Source organism: Micromys minutus (genome assembly GCF_963924665.1).
Source record: "Micromys minutus genome assembly, chromosome: X".
NCBI lineage: Eukaryota > Metazoa > Chordata > Mammalia > Rodentia > Muridae > Micromys > Micromys minutus.
This window is the reverse complement of record NC_137970.1, coordinates 5462418-5475527: the sequence shown is the minus strand read 5'-3', so window position 1 is coordinate 5475527 and position 13110 is coordinate 5462418.

Here is a 13110-nt window from a genome sequence, read left to right as displayed (position 1 = left end):
GATAAAGACATCCCATTTAGGACTGAGTGTTTTAAAGTCACTCATTCTCTACATGTTGTCTACTGTGGGTCTATGTATTATCTCCCATCTACTGCAACAAAAAGCTTTTCTGATGGGGGTTGAGTGGTTGAGCACTGATCTATGAGTAAAGCAATGGGGCATTAGGGGTCATTTTATTGCTATGTTCACTTATTAGAATAATGGTAACATGTTTTCCCATAGGTCTATTACTACTCTAGTTTCAGGTTCTTGGCCATGTTCAGTTTCTGGTATATGTTTCATCTCATGCAGTAGGCCTTAAGTTAAAAAAAAATGTTGTTGATTAATTCCATATCATTTGTGAGGGATGTCTCAGCCATTAAAGGCTATGCTAACAAGCACAAACACAAATTCTACCTTTTTAAGACTCTCCAGAAAGCAAAAACTCCATACTAAACAACATCTCAATTACTCAACCGAAAATGAAGAAATACCTTATGAATAATTTTATTAAATCATAAGCTTATGATGTATAATGAACCTACAAAGAAATATAAATTTGCTAAACAACCAATAATAAAACCAGTAGTCAAACTCCCCAAAATTGAATAAAGTATTTACACATACATTCTAAATGGGTCCTATTAACAGGTAATATCATTTTCAATAATGGTTAAGAATATATTATTTTCCAGCTCAAAAGTGTGATCAAGAAGATAGGTATATGGAGACGTATTATAGTAGTAGGATAACAGCCTACCATGTGCAAATCTCATCTTCAGTCCCTAGTACTCCATGAAATCAAGAATAGTAGTGTACACCTGTAATCCCAGCAACCAGGAGGGGAAAGCAAGAGGATCAGAGGTTCAAAAAGTCATCCTCACGATGCTAAAATAGGAATATCTCAAGCTCTAGACAAGTCTGAGCTGTATAGGAAATTTAGGACTAGCCTGGGCTACAGAGCAATATCATGCCGCCCCCCAAAAAACTATAACAAGAAACTTAAAAGAAATTAAAAGGATATAAATTAAAATATTTATATATAGTTGCGATGGCATAAAACTTGAATCCCAGCACTCAAGAGGCAAAGACAGTAAGATTTCTGTGAGTTTGACATCAACTTAGTGAGGTTCAAGCCAGCCATTGTTCCAAAGTGATACTCTGTCTAAAATATATATGTATCTGAATAACCTATATAATGAATATATATTTATAATATATAAATAGTTTATAACTGTAATTAGTCTATACTTTATAAATAATATATTTGTATATATAACATAGACTATTTATTTTAACCAATAATTTAATTTATATCTCATCATTTTTGTAATATGATGCTTAAGACAAAAAGTATGTCAATATTTTTTTATTAAAACACAAGTTACCTGTTGTGTAACTTTAGGCAGATTACCTGACCACTCTAAATTTTATTCTTTTAATTATAAATGTAACAACAATGATAGAATTTGCCCCTAAGAATAAAAAATATGTTTCATAAACATTACATGCACATGGAAACACTTCAATCAATATCACACATCAGTAACAGAGTTTTGTGGCTTTAGCAGGAACACCAATCTGACTCACAAGAAATCTAAATTCTAATACTAGTTCTACCATGAATCTGCTGTTCGACCTCAGGCTAATTGCTTGGTCATTACTGTGGTTTATCTTGATTAACTTGAGAGGATCAGCAATCAACTAATAGACACATTTCTGGGTCAATAAAGGCATTTTTAGAAAGGATTAACAGAGTGGGAAAGACCCTTGCTGAGAATGAAAACAATCTTCATCAGGTGGCCTACCCTTATGAGGTCTAAGTCACAAAGTGAAGTTGGTTGCCTGCCTGATTTTCCTCCAGTTATACACTTTCTAGAAGATATGTAGATCAATGTAAACTCTGTCCCTAGAGAAAAGCCCTGTTTGCACCAGAATCAAAGTCCTACTTTTATCATATGCATGCATTAAACATTTAAACAAATTCATTTATTTTGGGGAAGATTATTCTAATTTATTCCAATTATTTTGAAAGGGAAACACTGTGTATCCAAACAAGCTATTTTGTACCATTCTCAAAGACATACCTTATTGCTGGTATAACACTTTGTGCAAGTGTTACATTTTTTTATCTCTAAGCCTTCCATTTGCTTTTTGGGCAAGCTATTTTCAGACTAAAATGGAAATGTAGCAACTGTCTAGTTAACAGGATCAATTTACACAGGAGGAGGTCTGGCTGAGTTGCAGAGTTTAGCATTTAGCTTAGAGCCTAGGTTTTAAGAAAGGCTAAAAATGTTTTATAAAAAAAAAAAAGATTTGGGAAGTTCAATGGTCACGTTTCCTTGGATTCTTCTCTATAAAAATCACTCAAACTTATCAGATAATTGTGATTAACTACATTTCAATGGTTCCTTAAAATTTTATAGTTTTTCTTCTCAAAATTCTCATGCCTACCACACACTTCTGAAATAACTATATTTTTGACAAGACATATGGGATACTTTGATGAACGTTTAGAAACTATATAGTATATGAAATTATATAATCTCCATTATTTTTCAATAGCATAGAATAAAAACTCACCTGACACCTGCACATCTGCCTGAAGACAAATGACATAGATTTCTGCTATTAATTTGCTTACTTTTAATTGAGTGTAAAAGTGCCTGAGGTTAATGTAACTGGCTTGAAAAGAGCTCAACTACCAGTAGAAAAATTCTGATTAAGAATATTGTACTGCTTATACATGTATTTAAAAAACAACATCTGTCTAACACATATCCCCCAAGAGATCAATTCCCCCAAGGCTCAGAAAGATTGTAATAGGTAGAAGCGGTAGATAGCTTCCAGGAAACTGTTTTCCAGACACAGCAGGAGCAGTTGCACATATGAAGCCAATGGCAATTATGAAAGCACTCACAAATCAGACAAAATTCTAGGTATTTGAAGCTGATGGAAGAGAGAGAGGGTGAATACTTGTTAATGGTGTGACTGCCCCTAGGAGGACAACTATATTCCAGAGTAGGACCCACTGCTAAGAGTCATTAGACAGTGTAAATTGGAATCAATTTCTTTTTAAAGAAGCAGACTTGAATTTGGGTAAGTAGAAAAGTGAAAGTGACTGGGGGTGAACATGGAAGGAGAGGGGTGGTGAATCTGATCAAAATACATTGCATGACATTCTAAATATTAATAAAATATTATTTTTAAAAGTTAAAATAAAATTTTAACAGGATTCGTAATATAAAATAACCTACAATAAGAGATAAACTATATTACCATTTGTGCTCATTTTGAACAGTACTATACAATGAGAAGTGAAAGACTAAAACTTATATTTATGAAAGAAAATACCTGCAAAGATCTGTAAGAGAATAATTATAATGTTTCAGCAAAATAAACAGTCACAATAAATAGGAGACAATGTAGAGGATGGGGAAAAATTTTTTTACCCATTATATATTAAACATGACACCATTGCGTTTCGCAAAATGAGCCAGAACTAGCAAGGTAAATAACATGTATTTTCTCCCATTTAAAAAAAATCTAAGTTTAAATTTTTATGTGCATGTGTGTATGTCAGGATTGTAGAAAAAAGACTATGAAAGGGGGAAAGAGATTTTAAAGGAAAAAGGAAGGTAAACAGAATACCTGTAACATGGAGGAGAATGGAGACTATTCCTGGGAAGGATGGAAAAGAGCAAGAGAGAAAAATAGGTGATTAATGGAAACAATGCATATACACATATAAACATGTACACACACACACATATATATATATATATCTGCATCTACATATATGTATATATGTGAAAATTCTAGGATAAAATCTTTACTTTGAATGCTAACTTTGAAAATTGACTGGTAGGGATTTCTGCAGATACCAAGCCATTCCACATGGCTAGATATGATAAAAACAAAAACAAACAAAAACCTCACCTTCCACTAGAGTCTGCTGATTTCACTCCAGGACCCTCTGCTGCAGATGCTCAGATATTCCATCAACCAGATCTAGTAAAATAAATGCCTGATCTCCTCTTCCCTGCCCTCTTAGAAGTCACCCTAGCTGTCAGGCTAATCACTTTACTTTGGGACTTCAGCTCAATGGGCTAAAACCATAACAAAAGACACATTCAGCAACCTATCACCAGATACTCAATTCCTTTCCCAGCAGCACAGTACAAGTAATGTCCAAAAAACAAACACCAAAAAACAAACAAACAAAAAAACCCCTCAAGAATATATGCCCTTCTCTGCTTCCAAATTACCAGCCCCATAATAGTTGTCCCCAATGGAAACAACTATAGTGGAACTCAACAGACACGGAATTCAAAAGAACAATTATAACCATGTTCAAAGGGCTCCAAGGGGAAATAGAACCATAAATAAACTTAAAGATCACAGAAATAAATGCCTAATTGAAGTCTAAGAATAAATAAATAAATGGCTGAAGGGAATAATGACCATTCAGGATATGCAAATTAAATTCAATAAAGAGATACAAATATTGAAAAAACAAACATGAAACTGAAATTGAAGTTTTCAATGTGTCTAATAAATGGCTTACTTTGAAACATCAGCAACAGAATGGAACAAAGACAAGATGAAATGTCCAAATTTGATGACAATGTAGAAGAATCGGACCATTATTTTTTCAGTGCTTGTTTGTTTGGTTTTATTAGTGAAGCTGAGTTGAAAATATTATTAAAGATACTTTATATACAAACTTAGGAATAAGAGTGAAAAACTAGAAAGATGCTCAAATGACAATAAGAGATATGAGCCCCAAATTAAATATAAACTTCTCTAAAAGAAAGAAAGCAATTGGTTATCATAGTATACATATGGACACACATCTTTCTCCTTCTCTTTGTCTCTCTTGATTCTCTTCTTTCTTTTTCTCTGTCTCACTATCTGTGTCTCTCTGTGTCTCTGTGTCTGTGTCTCTTTGTCTCTCTGTGTCTTCTGTCTATCTTTGTCTCTCTGTCTCTGTCTCTCTCTGTGTCTCTGTCTCTGTCTCTGTCTCTCTCTCTCTCTCTCTCTCTCTCTCTCTCTCTCTCTCTCTCTCTCTCGCTCTCTCTCTCTCTCTCTCTCTCTCTCTCTGATTCTCAAGCTACATCTCTAACCAAAAATTCCTGAAGAGAAGCTGTGTCTGCAGAGACTGATTGGCTGATGAGAATTTTTGTACTGTGGAGGAACTGGAATGTTACCATTCCAGGTAATAATTACCTTATCTTGAACTAAAGTCTAGCTCTCCAGAACAACCATTCCTTGCTCATGTTTGTGTCATCACTAACATATGTGACAGTAGATAAAAGCCTTTTTGTAATCTACAAATTTTTTAATAAATTTTGTAGCAGAAATTATGGAATTTCAAGAAAACACCAAATCTACAAATAATTGGTGTAGAAGGAGAATAATTCCATATTATACACAAGGAAAATGTATTCAATAAAACCTCAGATTCTTCCCCAAATTCAGGGGGAATGATGCCTATCCACTTATAAGAGGTTCATAGAACACTAAGTAGAAAGAGCCAGAAAATACACCCCATATTGTAGTGTAACTAAAAAACACACTAAATTCACAGAACAAAGGGTACTAAGAGCTGCAAGAGAGGAGGCCCAAGTTGTATGTATAGGTGGGCACATCAGAACAGCTGATTTCTCAATGGAAACTTTAAAAGGCAGAAAAGCTTGTAGGAGCATGTTTCAAATTCTGAAACAACAGAGATGTCGGTCCAAGCTAATTTAGCCAGCAGAACTTTCTGTCATAATTGAAGACAAATAAAAATGCTTCTAGGACAAAAGCAAGATAAATGAATTTATTTTCACCATGTCTTCCTTACAGACAAGGAGAAAATTGTTTGTACTAAGGAGAAAAAAAGACCACCAAGAGGCTACCATAAATGGTGGTAGGGAAGCCGTTGTGCAGAGATTAGACCAAGAAAACAAGCACCCAAAATGACAAAAGCAATAAAATGACAGCAGTCAATATACCTGTCAATAATAATTCTGAATATTAATGGCCTTAATTATACAATCAAAATTCACAAGGTAGTTGATTGGAATAGAAAAAAATAAATCCATCTTTTTGTTAATTACAAGAAACACACCTCCTCTTCAAGTGTAGATACTAAATGATGACAAAAGTATCCTCAGCAAATGGAACCAGAAACAAGCAGGCACTATTATTCTAGCAACTGACTATATGGACTTGAAGTTAAAATTAATCAGAGCACTTCATTTTGATGGTGGGAACAATGCCAAGTCCTTATAATTCTATCCATATATTCATTAAACATGGGTGCACCCAAATAAAACAGATAATATTGAACATTAAGCCATGGATTTCCATCCCTCTAACCCTCAGAAATAGAAGGTGATTTTAATACCCCATGTTCACCAACAGACAGGTCATCAAACAAAATAAACAGACAATATTAGAGTTAAGTGAGATCATAGATTAAAGGGAACCAGAGGATAGCTACAGAATATTCTTCCCAAACACCACAGAATACACATTCTTCTCAACAGTCATGGAAGTCTCTTTAAAATTGATCATATACTGATACTCAAAGCTAATATCAATAATTTTAAAATACTAGAAATAACTCAATGTATTCTGACTATAATGAAATAGAAACTTGAAATTAATAAGCAAACAAAAAACTTCTCCAAAATATAGGCATTCATGGAGATTAAACAATATACCACTGAATGATAAATGTATCACTGGAGAAATCAAGAGAGAAATAAAATACCCCCTGTAATTAAATTAGAACAAAAAGGTAATATTTCAGAATCTATGGAATACAACAAAAGCAGTCCTAAGGGGAAGATGTGTAGTTGTAAGTGCCTGCATCAAGAAGTGAGAAAAGGTTTCAGCCTGGAAGATCCAGGAACAGACAACTCATGCTCCCTTAATTAAGGAAATAGCTGGCCTGTATGTATGTGTATGCTGTAAGTTCTGTTCATTTGAGAGTTGTCCAGTCTGCTGCTGTGCGATTTGCTGTTTTAATTATTGAAATATATGAAAAAATAGATATGAACAGAACTATTTTTTTCAGTATGATTTTTGTGCCACAAATGTCATCAAAGGAAAAAATAAAAGAAAAGAAGAAACATTCTGAAAACCAGATGCATATCCATTGAACAGATACGATGGCCATATGTCACATATCAAATACAAGGCCAAGCTACTAACTATTGATTATATAGTTGATACAAAAGGAGATAAGATGAGCCTAGATTTTATGATAAAACCCCATAGAATAGTGTCAGCTGGTCATTCTCAGGGACAATACGAACAAAGGATCTCCATCATCATATCCCTTTCTGTCATAAAAGTTTTTCATCAGCCAAAAAACAACCCTCTTTATATCTTCAAAACAAGTGTCCCTATGCCAATGAGGTCCTTTCCAGAACCAAGTAGTATTCAGTCACAACCCACACAGGCAAGTCCATGGACATCAACTGTCTTAAATCTGACTACTTTCTTTAAAAACAACAACAACAAAAACAAAGAAACAAAAAACCAAAAACAAAACCAAAAAACTCATCATTGTGTTTGTTTATATTTCAATTGATATTCCCCTTCCATCCCCCTTCCCTGTTACTCATCCACAACTTCTGAAACTCATTTCCTTCTCCCCCTCCCTTTTTGCCATTTATGAGGGTACTCATTCACTCATTCACTCACTCACTCACTCACTCACTCACTCACTCCCACCTCACTGTTCTAGCATCCCCCTACCCTGGAGCATGAAGCCTTGCCTCCATTGATGTCAGATGAGGTTATCGGCCTCTACATGTGTATCTGGAGCCATGGATCCCTCCATGTGTACTCTTTGATTGGAGGTTTAGTCCCTGGGAGCTCTGGATGGTAATGTTTAGCTGATATTGTTCTTCCTATGGGATTGCAATCCCCTTCAGCTCCTTCAGTCCTTTCACTAGCTATTCAGTTGGGGTCCCTGGACTCAGTTCAATGGTTGAATGTGAGTAGCTGCATCTGTATTGGTTAGTTAAGTGCTGGTAGAACCTCTCAGAGAAGAGTCATACCAGGTTCCTGTCATCAACATCATGGGGGTTTGGTGTCTACAGTTGAGATGGATTCCTAGGTGGGGCAGTCTCTGGATGACCTTTTCTTTCACCTATGTTCCATTTTTGTTCCAGTCTTTCCTTCGGACAGGATTATTTCTGGGATAAAAATTTTGAGTTGCATAGTTGGCCCCATCTCTCAACTGGGGGCCATGCTGAAGGCGGTTTCTAGAGGTTGTATCTCCTCTTTGTTGGATATTTCAGCTAAAGTCATCTCAGTTGAGTCCTGGAAGCCTCCTGCTTCCTTAGAGTCTGGGACTTTCTAATAGCTACCCAAGTTCCCCATCCCCCACTGCCACATACTTCTATTCAATTTCCTGTCCCTCGGTACTTCTTTCCTGTCTCTTACAGTACCCCATTCTGCCAATGTTTCCTCCCTTTCTCTCTCCTTCCCTGTTCCTCCTGTAATTGTGTTGTTCCCCCTTCTATGTAGAATTAAAGAATCTATACTTTGGTCTTTCTGCTTCTTAAGCTCCATATGGTTTGTGTGTTGTATTGTGGGTATTCTGAGCTTCTGGGCTAATACCCACTGATTAGTGAGTACATACCATGTGTGTTCTTTTATGTCTGGGCTACCTCATTTAAAATGTCATTTTTTAGTTCCATCCATTTGCCTGTGAATTTCATGAATTCATTGTTTTAATAGCTGAGTAGTAATTGTGTAAATGTTCCACAATTTTATATCCACACTTCTATTGATGGACATCTGGGTTATTTCCAGCTTCTGTCCATTATAAATAAGACTGCTATAAATATAGTGGAGCATATGTCCTTGATACATGCTGGAGCTTCTTTTGGGTATATGGCCAGTAGTGGTACAGCTAGGTCATTGGGTAGAACTATTTCCAATTATCTGAGGAACCTCCAGGTTGATTTCTACTTTCTAATATAGTACTCAAAGTTATAGCCAGAGCAATTAGGCAACAAAAAAGATTAAAGGGATACAATTTGGAAAGGAGGAAGTCAAAATATCACCATTTGCAGATGATATGATAGTATACATAAGTAACCCCAAATCTCCACCTGAGAACTGATAAACAACTTCAGCACAGTAGTTCAGTAGCCTTTCTGTATACTCAAAGAATAAATAAGCTGAGAAGGAAATTTGGGAAGCAAAATCCATCACAATAGTCCCAAATAATATAAAACTACTTGGTTTGACTCTAACCAAGCAAGTGAAATATCTGTATGACAAGAACTTCAAGTCTCTGGGGGGAAAATGTGAAGATTTCAGAAGATGGAAAAATCTTCCATGCTAATGGATTAGCAGAATTAACATAGTAAAAATGGCCATCTTGCCAAAAGCAATATACAGATTCAATTCAAAACTTATAAAACCAGAACAAAATTCTTCACAGAGATAAAAAGAGTGATTTAAAAATTCATCTAGAATAACAAAATCCAGGATAGAGTCCAGTTTCATCAGGACTGGTAGCCTGCTCTCAGGTTGCTGGGCACTCAGAGAGCCTCAGGTGGGCTCTCACTCCTGAGCCCAGAGGTGAGTCCACTTTCCTTCCCCACTGTCTATCCCTGGAGAGGCCAACTGGAACTCTCAGGGCACAGGTGGAAGTGCTGCCTAGAAACAGACACTTCAATATATGGAAATCCATCAATGTCATCCACTATATAACAAACACAAAGGGGAAAAATGATCATCTCTCTAAATGCTGAGAAAGCATTTCACAAAATTCAACACCCCTTCATGTTAAAAGTCTTGGAAAGGTCAGGAATTCAAGGCTCATACTTAAACATAGTAAAAGCCATATACAGCAAACCAGTAGCCAATATCATACCAAATGTTGAAAAACTTGAAGCTATCCCTCTAAAATCAGGAACTAACCATAGTTTCCCACTCTCTCCTTACCTATTCAATATAGTAATTGAAGTACTAGCCAGAGCAATCAGACAGCAAAAAGAGGTTAAAAAGATACAAATTGGAAGGGAAGAAGTCAAAATATCACTATTTGCAGATGATATGATAGTATGCTTAAGTAACCCCAAAAATTCTCTAGAGAACTTTTACAACTTCAGCAACGTGGCTGGATATAAAATTAGCTCAAACAAATCAGTAGCCTTCCACTACTCAAAGGACAATCAGGCTGAGGAAAAAATTAGAGAACTGACAACCTTCACAATAGTCACAAAGAATATAAAATACCTTGGTTTGACCCTAACCAAGCATGTGAAGGTTCTGTATGACAAGAACTTCAAATCTCTTAAGAACAAAATTGAAGAAAACCTTATAAGATGGAAGAATCTCCCATGTTCATGGATTAGAAGGATCATCATAATAAAAATGGTCATCTTGCCTAAGGCAATTTACAAATTCAATGTAATCTTCATCAGAATTCTAGCTAAATTCTTCATAGAGTTAAAAAGCACAACTTGAAAATTCATTTTGAATAAAAAAAACAGGATAGCAAAAATTCTCACAATGAAAAAAAATTTCCATGGGAATCACCATCCCTGACCTCAATCTGCATTACAGTTCAATTGTGATTCAAAACTCCATGGTATTGGTACAGAGACAGGCAGGTAGATCTTTGGAATAGAATTGAAGATCTAACAATGAACCCACACATCTATGATAATTTGATCTTTGACAAAGCAGCTAAAAACATTCAATGGAGAAAGGACAGTCTCTTCAACAAATGGTGTTGGCTCAACTGGAGTCAGCATGCAGAAGAATAAACACAGATTTTTTTTTCTTATCTCCTAGCACAAAGTTCAAGTCCAGGTGGATCAAAGGCCTCCACATAAAACCAGGCACACTGAAATTAATAGAACAGAAATTGGGGAAGAGCTTAGAATATAGAGGCATAGCAGAAATTTTCCTGAACAGAACTCCAATGGCTTATGCTCTAAGATCAAGTATCTACAAATGGGACCTCATGAAATTGCAAAGTTTCTGCAAGGCTAAGGACACTGTCAAAAGGACAAAACTGCAACAAAATAATTGGGAAAAATCTTTACCAACCCCACATCTGATAGAGGGCTAGTATCCAATATATTTATAGAATTCAAGAAGTTACTCTAGAGAATCAAATAATCCTATTAAAAATAGGTTACAGAGATAAATAATAAATTTTTCAACGGAATAATACTGAATGGCTGAGAAACACCAAAGAAAAGCTCAACATCCTTAGTCGTCAGGTAAATGCAAATCAAAACAACCCTGAGATTCCACCTCAAACCAGTCAGAACAGCTAAGATCAAAAACTCAGGTGATAGCAGATGCTGGCCAGGATGTAGAGAAAGAGGAACAATCCTCCATTGCTGTTGGGTTTGTACACTGGTACAACCACTCTGGAAATCAGTCTGTCAGTTACTCAGAAAATTGGACATAGTACTACCTTAGGATCCAGCTATACTACTCCTGGGAATATACCCAAAACAAACTCCAACATCTAACAGGGACACATGCTCAACCATGTTCATAGCAACCTTTTTTTAAAATAATAGCCAGAAGTTGGAAAAAACCCAGATATCTTTCAACAAAGGAATGGATAAAGAAATTGTGGTACATGTATACAATGGAGTACTACTCAGCAATCAAATAAGGATTAGCTAAAAGGGTCTGTAACCCCATGGGAAGAACAAAATTATCAACTAACCAAACCTACCACAGCTCCCAGGGAGTAAAACAACAAACAAATAGTTTAAATGAAAAGACCCATAGCCCCAAGTGCATATGCAGCAGAGAATAGTATTTTCTGACATCAATGGGAGGAGAGACCTTTGGTCCAATGAAGACTAATTTTCCCAGTGTAGGGGATCGCCAAGGTGCTGAAAGAAGTTGGTTGGAAGAGGGAGCACCTTAATTGAGGCAATGGTAGGTGGAAAGGAATGATATCATGGGAAAGGAATAACATCTGAAATGGAAATGCAGAGAATATTCAATAAAAAAATTGGGGGAGAATAAAAAAGTCTAACAAAAAAAAAAATAAAACAGAAAAGTGAAAACCATCCTCAACAATAAAAGAAATTCCAATTTCAAGCTCTACTAAAGAACAATAGTGATAAAATCTGCAATGGTATTGGTACAGAGACAGGTTGCTCAATGGAGTATAATTGAAGACCCAGAAATAAATCCACACACCTCTGTTTACTTGGCTTTTGACAAAGAAGTCAAACAATCCAGTGGGGAAAAGGCAGCATTTTCAACATACAGTGCTCGTTCAATTGGCAGTCAGCATCTAGAAAAATGAAAATTGATCCATTCTTATCTCCTAGTATAAAGCACAAATCTAGACACACTGAATCTGAATCTAATTAATAGAAAGTGGGAAAGAACCTCTAACACCTTGGCATGGGGAAATTTTTCTGAACCGAACACCAATGGCTCATATTCTAAGATCAACAACTCACAAAGGGGACCTCATAAAATTGAAAATGAAAGGCAGGGGACAATATGGATAGGATAAAACTACAACCCACAAATTGGAAAAAGATCTTCACAAGCCTTACATTCAATAGAGGGCTAATATCCAAAATATACAAAGTACTAAACTTAGACTCCAGAGAACCAAATAACCTTATTAATAATGGGGTACAGAGCTAAACAAAGAATTCTTAACTGAGGTATCTTGAATGGCTGAAAATTCCTTAAAGAAATGATACATATCCTTAGTCATCAGGGAAATACAAATCAACATGACCCTGAGATTCCACCTCACACCAATTATAAAGGTTAAGATAAAAAATGCAGGTGACAGCAGATACTGGCAAGGATGTGCAGAAAAAAGGAAGACTTCTCCATTGCTAGTGGAACTGTCAGCTAGTAAAACCACTTTGGAAATCTTTCTACTTTCATGGTCCCAGGAACCCCAAGGAGTGGTCATCAGGTTTGGCCCAGCTGTTGGGTTTTGGTACAAGTGTAGATATTGAGGCTTGAAATAAGGCTTTATCATTTGCAGCTTCAACTTCCCCTATACCACTGCAGCTTGGTGTTGTACTATGCCTGTATTATCTAAAAACTGGTCATCTGCACAATTTATGAAAAATCTTTTTCAGAGTAATATTTTTCACCTTC